Raw genomic sequence first — 8,414 nt, forward strand, 5'->3', positions numbered from 1 at the left:
AGTATCCATAGTAACAGGGAACTAATGAAGTTCAGTGGAACTACCACATACTACTGCCATGCACAAGCTGAAAACAGTGCACTGACAATCAGAAGAGAACTGAAGGAAAGTAAGTCATATTATATTTAGATGTTTTATTTGACTTAACAGTAGTGGTTTTATATAAAATTGATATATGTAGTTTTGAGATGAAAACAGATCAGATTTGAAGATGGCAGAAATTTGATTCTGAACCTTTTGAGCAATATTTCAGATGGAACTTTAGTGGCTTAAAATGACTATTCTTAAAAAAAATCAAATGACGTTAATGAAATGACTCAGAATGTGAATTAAAAGGTTTCTGTATTAAACTTTACAGTGTAATGGAATTAATGTTTGGTGACCAAAAGTTCATCTAGGTGCATACCAGAAACTGCCTAAACTATACCACCCACCCACTGCCTATATATATATATATATATATATATATATATATATATATATATATATATATATATATATGTAAGAAAAAGTCATCAAAAGCTATAATGTGGTCTCATAGTCCTTTATATGCTGAGTGAAGTCTTATGTACTGTAGTTCTTCACTCAGTCCATGATGGACTATTAGAATATATTCTGAATTAACTGTACTAGTTAGAATGTGAATAAACAGATTAATTGAATTATTTTAAAGTAATGAGTCTTTCCATATTCATTTTTCTTTAGAAACAATTACTTTACAGTTCTACTTACTGGTCACTTTAAACACAGTTTGTCAGCCTTCCTCTACCTGGTCAGTTTCTGACCAGGGGACTGCTATTGACCAAATATTTTTTAGGTGGTGGATCATTCTCAGCACAGCAGCAACACTGACAGGGTAGTGTGTATAGCGCTGGTACGAGTGTATCAGTGGAGTTTTTGACACTCTTAGATTGACAGTCATCCATGATGCAAAACTATCCAGTCAAGAGCAGTTCTGATAAATGGCTAAAAGACTCCCAACACAAACTAGTCATTGCAACAGGTCTTGGTCTTGTATTTAGTTTTATTTGGGTATTTGACAGCTTATGAGAGAAAATGAGATGCTGCTGGCTCCAACTACTGTCACCTATGGTGATCCTCAGGGGTCAGTACTGAGGCCATTTGTATTTAATATGCAATTTCACTCAGTGAGTCATATTACTCTTCAGAACGGCTGAAGCTATCATCTACATTCACATTTAAATTTACATGAAAGCTGATATTCCATCTACTTTGAGTACATGTATAAGTTTCTTGCTGAGCATTACAAAATTATTTCTTAAACAAAATGTTCTTAAAACAGTGTAAGGGATGCATATTGTTGTTCAATAGTTGAGCTTATAGTGGTTTTATTTTGGATGCCCACACTTGTCTTTAGTTTGTATGTATTTTAAATTGCTTTGTGCTCTTGGAGAAGTCACTACATATTCACTAGTGGGCAAAAGTTTGAGGTCACTTGTCATAACTCATAATAATCAATATGTTATTAAGTAGTAACTCATGCTACAAACTAGACACCAAAACCTAACCCAATATTTTATTCCTTGTGTACAGTATGTTGGCAACCATATCAAGTTATAACATGATAAAAAAAATATGGAAGTGTTTTAAAATAATAAGCTTTAAGTTTCTGTTAATTGGTTATTTTTATATAGTATATGTTTATATTTGTGGTCATAAAAATACTATGAATAGAAATGAACTAGATTTTCAAATATGACACATTGTAGGTGCCCGTTTATTTATAAGCTCATTTTCAAAACTGTACAGATTTCTCAGTTATCATGAAATCACTTATCATCAAAAATGTCTTCATTTTTAATGGTTCCTTCAAACTGGCATTAGTAAGAAATTAGATCCCTTGTTAAATCATTTTGTGCATGTATCTTCAAAGAAACTGGTTTTATATGAATGAAGTCAGTGAAACCCCAAAACTTTGAGGTGTAGTGTAAATTAAACATAGGTTTGTTTTTTGGATTATCAACACACGAGGAGCAAGGGGTTTCTAATAAAGTGGCCAGTTAGAGTAATTCTCACAAATGGTACCTACATTATTGTTTGTGTAGGTTTGGATGTTAGAATTCTCTGATGTAGTAGGCTTCAGAGAACTCTTAGCTGCTATAGAGATCACTTGATATTGCAATCAAAAAGAGCTCATGAGGCGATGGCAGCAGCTTCAACACTCAATCACTTCTTTCAGTAAACCCGGCAGATGACACTCACAGCGAAAACACATTAGCCGTGCCTCGTTTTGTTGTTTATTGTTTTTAGGGCTGCTTTGCCTGGGGGTCATTTGACAAATCCATATTACCCTCTCTCAAAAGTTTTCAAACCCCCCCTCCCCTTTTTCTTCTTCAGTTCCTCAGCTTCTTTCTTTATGCCTTTGCTTCATTTTAAGCTGTGTCAAACGGTGCTCTCCCATCCCTTTGTAAACCTGCTCGTCAAATCTTCGCGTTGGCATCATGTCGGAGGTAAGCTTACAGCAAGTAATGGCACGCATTTAAACAACACACAAGAAGAAAAGGCAGGGGAGGAGATGAAATAAGAAGAACATTTGAAGTGTCTGCCAAACTTTGGAGGAGTGAAGGGGGGAGAGCTCTCGACAACATCATCAGTCTGTGTCGCTTTTTTCTTTTTTTTCTTTTGAAGTTCACGAAAAAGATTATTTATTTCTTTAAGCAGGAACTACTGGAGCGATAAAAACATCTGCATGGCTTGGTCACATAGCTTCCACTGGAGTTATTCAGAGATCTGAACCTCCAGCGCTTGGTTTTTTATGGAACTGTCCAGGCTAGTGGCCTGTGCTTCTAGCAATGTATGCATACAGTAGCCATGTGCATGAGGGCATGGGACCAGACAGCCACGTCTGTCTCAACGTTGACCCTGTCACCCATCCAGCCAGCCATTCTTCCCCCCCGTGGGCTATGGCTGCATTTTATTGGAGCTAAGCCGGCCATATTGAAAAGCTTTCGTCCGGAGCTAGCGTGGCCTGTGGACCCTCCTGGCAGCGCAGAATGCCTGCTTGTGTCACAGCTGATGCTAGGAAGGATGACTGATCCTATCCAGAGAAAGCGCCGAGCCTGCTGGGCATGCGCTCAGAGAAGAAAAATACGACTCGATTAAAATAACCTGATAGTCTGTGCTGTCAACCTGACCCTCGGGTGAGAACGGAAGAGTGTGAGCGGGGTGGAAAGAGGTCAACGTTGCCAACACTTTCTTTTTTTTCTCATACTCGTTGATTGGAACGCACTTTCAATACCTTCCTTTCCAACATCTTGAAGCAGTTCCTCCGGTCCCCATAGCAACCTTGGTCTTACAACGAGTAGCGTTCAGCACTGTAGAGTAGGCTAGGAGACCTCCCAGTGTTTGTGGATATGTTTGGAACATATTGTACATGCTGATGCTATCTATGGATTTGTAGAGGCATGTGGGTGCACTGGAAATTAAAGGGGCTACATACTTTGATTGTTCTACAGCAAGGTGACTGAGACTTTTGGACACTTTGTTAGAAATACTTATTCTTTCTTTCATTAATGGTTTGTTTCTGAGCCACACATGCTTGGCTATTTTGGATGGTGGACCATATCAAACCACATCAAGTGTTCAGCTTGACCCAGGTTTTGAGTCCAATTTGGGGCAAATTGACTAAAATTTGGCCCAAAAAGACCTGCCCCAACTGCAACCCCATCATCAAATTCAGAGTTTGACCCTGACCAAAATTTTGTCTGAACCTGACTCAACTTTACTCTAACCACAGCATAAAATTTCAAGCTTGAACTAAAATCATATGCAAAAGAATAGGGGCCCCTGGTAAAATGATATATTTGTTGATATTCTAAGTGAAAGTAAGTACCCAATTTACACACTTCTTCATATTTCAGAGGACAATCACTAAAAATCAAAGAAATCCATATGGTAAAATGTGGCCTGTGCAATTTTTTGTGCAAATTATATAATAAAAAGTAATTATGCACTAAAAATTTGGGTACTTAAGTTGTATATAACATAAAATAAATATTATTGTCCAAAAAAATAACCCTCCAATTTTTTAATGACTATTCTACATCATGAACATGGTGGCTCCTTTACATTGCATCAAAATTTCATGATGAATGGACCGACAGAAATGCTCCAACTCCGAACTAAAGAACATTCACAAGAACGATACATGTGTTTCTTTGGACAAAGACGATATGTATTTGGCCAAACAAATAAAATATTAACATCCTTTTGGCTGCTCTAAACTACTCTCTCCTGAATCGAGTCACATTTTCTTCATCTCGCATCCAGTTTCCCACATGAGTGGGCCGCATGGAACTCTAAATACAGCAAGAGTGGATGACTCCAGCATGCCAGGGTAAAAAATTTTAAGATAATGAAAGAAAGTGGGGGGAATAAAGCAAGGAGAAAAAAAGACATGATGGGTAAAATCTGAGGAAAGTGGGAGGCAAGAATGTGGGAGAATGAGAACATGAAATTTTGAACCTGACCCAAACCCAACACAAACTGACCAGTGTTGAATGAGGTAGAGCAGTGCAGCCCACGGGTCAATGTTAGGCAATGGCAGTACAGTTTTGTTTTGCGAGGAAATAAAACACATCCTTTAGATTTCTGCCATGTTTGTTTTAATTCCTCACACAGTTTGATTTAATTCAGTACATAATTATATGATTCAATATGTAGTTATATTTAAAAAGCAGTATTGAAAAATTAAAGTAATAACTCCAGAAATCTGAAGGTTATTTCATGTTGATTTTTGGGTCTTGACCTTCACTGAGTATCACTTTAATTTGGATTCAGTGTGGACTCCAATCCCATTTCTTATTTATACCCCTAGCCCTTGCTTTTGTGTGTCACTATGCCCCTTGGAACTGAGTTAGAGTAGGTAGAGTAGGTAGTGGTGAAGATCTTCCTCTACCAAAATGGACAACCCTTCAAGAATCCAACACGTCCTCAGTAATTCTTGGTGGCTTTTATGTAAACTTATGTGACAAATTTTGCCTTTTTTAATATGCCTTTTCACATATTCCAATATATAACTAGCTTAGCTACACAACATGCTACTCATTTGTGATATACATATAATATGTTTACTTTATTGATTTGTGTGCTTATTTCTTATAATTATTTGGAGTGTGCCTCTGAACACTTCACCTTACCCCATCTTACCCCTCCATGTAGCCCTAACGCTTCGTCTTAACCCACTATCTCAACAACAGTTGGGGCAATGGAGGGTAGTGTTAAGTGGTGGGTGCAAGGGTTAAAATTGGATTGGGCCTTTGTTTCAGCACCCTTTAGACTTGGACTTGACAAAGGTGGTCTTGACCTCACGCCTAGTACAAGGTGGATGTCTAATAAAGTGGATGGTGAGCATACACTGTGGGGTCAGTTTAGGTCATTTGGCTGATAGAAGGGAGATTTCTCTTGAAACCTTAAACATCAATCACATGGTAGAGTGGCTCCATAGTTCTTCTCTTCTGTAGAGTCTATAAAAGGATGTGTCCTGCTTTTACTTCCTTTTGTTGTGAAGCACAAATCCGCATAGATTGACGCTCGCAAACACACACATATATACTCGCACAGACAGACGCCCACATGCACAAACTCCTCACAGTTTCCTCATCTTTCTTTCAGTTTCACTTTGTCTGTACTAAAGTTTTCTCCTCTCCTCCACTCCTGTGGTTGAATGCTCAGATATATTCTTTCCTGACGTCTGAAGTAACGACAGAGGCACTTTAGTCATAACAAGTCTGTATATGAATGGCATGATGACAAAATCAGCATTGCCTTTTAATCTTGAAAGGTGTTTCGTCACTTAAGGGCAACTCGGAGTCAGACGCAGATCAAAGATTGAGTGAAAAAGATCAGAACAGATTAACTCCTTACATGGCCAGGGCCTCCTGTTAGGGCCCAATGTTTTAGGACACAACTTACAACCTAAACACAGCTCAACAGGTTTGCATTGAAGTGGTTACAGAATAATAAGCCTTAGGCTTTAATAAGGCTGGGATCTGAAAAGATTAAAGAGCATTTGTACTTATGGTGTTAACAGTTTTATACACACACACATACACACACACACACACATTCTATTCTATACATATACACTATACATAAACATAGTGTAAAAAGTGTATATATATATATATATATATATATATATATATATATATATATATATATATATATATATATATAGCTGCTGTCAGAACAGAACATCATATTTCTAAATTGACAACTTTACAGCAGAACGGAATAGCATGATTTATTTTTAATGTAAGTCATTGGAATCAGACTTTTTTCCAAGTACGTTTTGGGCAGTTTTTTTAGTCCATTCATCAATTTACACACAATGTACATGCTGCTGTCAGCACAAAACCAAACCTCCAAAACAAAAAAAACATTTTTGTTGTTTTCCAGTTTTTTACATCATTTAAAAAAATCTTTTGTCCTTTACATTGTGTCAAACTTTCATGATGATTGGGCCAAAAGAAACAGCCCAAAATTGCTTAGAAATATGCCTGGTTCCATTGACTTACATTAAAAGTATAGTAGGTTTTTTCCTTGTCCTGTAAAGTTACCATATAGTAGTTTGGAGATATGAACAGCGATACAACAACTATATATATATATATATATATATATATGGGGGGTGAGTGTGTGTGGGTTTGTGTGCATATGTATATATTTATAGTTTAGTGACTTCAGGAATTTTTTTTCTTGACGTATTGACAGACTATTTCTGTTAGTAATTTACTATTTTTTTTTGTTGTTACAAGCATAAACTATGTGACCCCTCCCCAACCACCCAGCCCTCGCCCTGAATTCAGTTTATCATCACCACATCTCACCACCGAAACTGAACTTGTACTGAAATATCACAGGCTATGCTGGTTCCTCTTGTCTATCAATAGGTCAATAGGAGAGTTTTCTTTTAGTTCTTATTAACAAAGCAAAGAGTGAGTTGAGGTTTTTTTTTCCTTCTTTTTTTGGCCTCTTCCTGCTATCTTATTTTCCACGCCTCTGAATTGCCCTTTCTGTCTGTCGAGGTGCCGCGTCACAGAGCATGTGGTTTTCCTCTTCTCGCAGCACACAGGAAATGTTGCAGCGAAAAACAAACTCAGTCACCTTTTCCATGCTCTTCAAAAGCCACAGCAGCTAAATATAGGGGCTTCAAAAGACCAAAATAAACTGTTTAAACAATGGTGTTTGGTTATTTTTGATCCAGACCACTGAGAGTTGTGCTAAACTCACTCCGTGTGTTCTTTGAGGTGGAATCAGGCTAGTGGCGCAGAGAGCCGAAGACGCTTGGACTTCCGGACGGTTGACTGCTCACAGGCACAGTTTCTGGAGAACAGATGGAAATGGGATATCTTTCTTATTTGTTATTGTTGGCTTTTGTTAAAGGGGCATTCTAGTCTAAAACCAAAATTCAGTATGTCGTTTACTTTGTTGTACATGATTCTAAAGTGCAGCACTGTGTCCTTCACCTCAGTTTAAGAGGATTTATGGTTTTAAACTGTTTTCATGTTGTCATTTATCTGTGTTTTTCTCACTACAATACCCAGCATGCATCACAATAAATCATACCACTGGGAACCCTTTGGTCTCAGCCATCCTGTGTCAATCATCTTGCCTGCTAATGAAATCTAGCCATTGATGTATAGATTAATCGACCTAGCTAACATTAGTGTCACTCAACCTAAACTATTGAACAAAATCATACAGCAGTCTTTATTCAGAACAAAATAGAAACCAAGGACAAGATTTTAACTCTTTCAGGCATGGAAATAAAGCCAAATTGACATATCTAGAAAGCCAGGTACCTCGCTAACTTTAGCTTTTAGCTCCTCATATGACCAGTCATTGCTGTTATTTGTGATACAAAAGCTGTACAACTGCAATAAAATATGCAGCATCCTAATAATAACTATAGCAATCTAGCTTCCATCTACACTTACCAGCAAACAGACCCCAAATCCAACCCAAAGCAGCTGTAGTTTCAAAAGTTCCTCCCAGCTTCAAGAAACATCATTAGAAAGCAGGTTTTAAGGTCTTAAACCTGTAAAATCTCTCTCACTACTATAGCACGACTATAGAATGCAAGAAGGCATGTTTACAACAGATATAGCGAGCGGTTATGTTTTTCATTGTAAGTAAGTAAGTAAGTAAATTTTATTTATATAGCACATTTAAAACCAAAGTGCTTCACAATAAAACAAAAAAAGGATTCCCACCTTCCGAACACCACTACCCCATTCACACAACAGTGTACAGACCAGTCCACAGATCAACGACTGTAGAATGCTAATATATAAAAATGTGTTTTAAGCTTTGTTTTAAAAACAGTTACAGATGACGCCTGATGTCGCTTGGAAGGCCATTCCAAAGTCTTGGTGCAGCAACAGCTAAAG

This window comes from Pygocentrus nattereri, chromosome 8 (assembly GCF_015220715.1).
Source record: "Pygocentrus nattereri isolate fPygNat1 chromosome 8, fPygNat1.pri, whole genome shotgun sequence".
Taxonomy (NCBI): Eukaryota; Metazoa; Chordata; class Actinopteri; order Characiformes; family Serrasalmidae; genus Pygocentrus; species Pygocentrus nattereri.